The 1,764-nt window shown below is 42.3% G+C and overlaps 1 long non-coding RNA gene across 1 annotated transcript; it reads right to left on the reverse strand.

The window, feature by feature from the left end:
* Positions 1 to 8: 8 nt before the first annotated feature.
* On the reverse strand, positions 9 to 1,747 carry LOC116662601. Its single transcript, XR_004318581.1, has 4 exons — positions 1,448 to 1,747; positions 969 to 1,053; positions 720 to 869; positions 9 to 158 (listed from the first exon to the last, which is right to left on the reverse strand). It is a non-coding gene; the product is annotated as an uncharacterized LOC116662601 (long non-coding RNA).
* Between the last annotated feature and the right edge of the window lie 17 nt (positions 1,748 to 1,764).

The following is a 1,764-nucleotide window of genomic DNA, read 5'->3' on the forward strand; positions in this document are numbered from 1 at the left end:
CTAACCTTACCTGGACTCCTGATGCTGTTACACAAGTTGAGGGTGAGGTCATCCAGGATCCTGGAGAGGGACGCAAAATCTGCCAGCTTGCATGCGTGGGGATCATCGGAATCTGCTGCAGTCATCTTTTAACTTAGCTTCGTCAGCATTTTTAATACCTTGGAAAAATGGATGCATACAAATTAAAAAACAAGTCTCAGAAAAAAATCAATGGAATAAAGCTACTATTTCAGGGGCTACCCCTATGTATTCAATATCAACTAGATATGATGTTCCTCAATAGTAAGATGACTACATATCTCTAGTTATAAAATAGACACAAAAAATAATATTAACCAAAGCCTATTTTGTTTAGATTCTCCTAAATGCTTCTAGCACCAATTCCCCACCAAAAAGTGTCTCTTCGGTGTTTTTTCTGTAAATTAAAAATAACGGATATCAAAAACAGTCACAGCGCTGTGGAAAGTCAAACCGAAATTTTCCTGAAGCCTATTTGTCCTCTTGGCCCATTACTCTCTTCCAGGAAGCCAGAGTTTCGGATCATTACAAGGAGAAAAGAAGGAAATGAATTAACGTCCTGGCACAGCATTTTGATACATTATGTAATAGGGAAAATGTGTCTGCTTGTTTGTCTATGCTTCAGAAAACGGTATTAACTTCAAAACTATCCTCAGCACACTTGTACGCCCGGGGGCACAGCCAGTCTCTTCAGTGCTCACCAACAGCAAACAGCTCCACGCCTTCATCCTTGAGTTGCTCTGACGGGGCCTCAACATCATCAGTGATGAGAACACCAATTTTTCAAGCTCGAGGCCTCATGCCAGCTTGGGTCTTGAAGCTCTGTTGGCGAATGCAGTTCAAAGCCATGTCTAGTGGGATTTTTAAAAGAGAAGGCCGTCACATAGTTATTCAGCCACAAGCTCTGACCACAAGCAAGAGCTCCAAGCGCGCCAGACACTTTTACTCACCTGTGAGGGTCCTGCCTCCTTTGTGAGGTAAATTCGCCACAGCCTGCAACAAGCTCGTCTCGTCTCCATAAGCATTTAAGTGCCCCTGTAATAGTAAGGTGAATTCAAAATATCTAAGGGATATACACAGGAATCATTACAAACAAAACAGTTCAAAATATGTATTTATAAAAATGGTTAAGTCAGAAAGCGTAAGCTATCACGACAGAGCGCTGCCCAAGTGGAAGTATAAAGGGTATTCCCAATTCAGAAGATTAGATTAGAATGAGGACACTAATAGGTAGAATCATTTTAGCAGGAACTAGATAGGTAAAAATCATGTGCTATTTAGGCATCCTATCTAACCATTATAATGTAATTCATTACAGAATCAGTTTCAGACATTTACAAAGGAAGCAGATGTATTAAAATCGCCCTTTAAAACATTACACACTTTCCCCCAAAATTATCATTTTGTACCTGTCGTGCCTGATCCTTACCTAAGCTTCCCCTCTCCTGTCTTGTAATCTGGGAGAACTGTGATGTGTGTGGTCTGGGGCTGAAGCCGCTTTAACCCAGTGGAGGTGACTGTGGGTGGCACTTTGGCCACCAGATGTCTCCTGCCCCCACGGGGGTGATACACAACACGGTAGCTGACGACGTTCCCAGGTGCTGGTTTCCAGGTGACTCTCGTGTTTTGTTTCTTCATCCACCTTCAAGGTTTATCAAATCTTCCAACACTGTGAGATAAAAGGAAGATGACAATGTCACACCAGGTGAAAGAGTTTATGCCCGCCCCCCTCATTTATGTGAAAAG

The sequence above is a fragment of the Camelus ferus genome, unplaced genomic scaffold (genome assembly GCF_009834535.1).
Source record: "Camelus ferus isolate YT-003-E unplaced genomic scaffold, BCGSAC_Cfer_1.0 contig4287, whole genome shotgun sequence".
NCBI lineage: Eukaryota > Metazoa > Chordata > Mammalia > Artiodactyla > Camelidae > Camelus > Camelus ferus.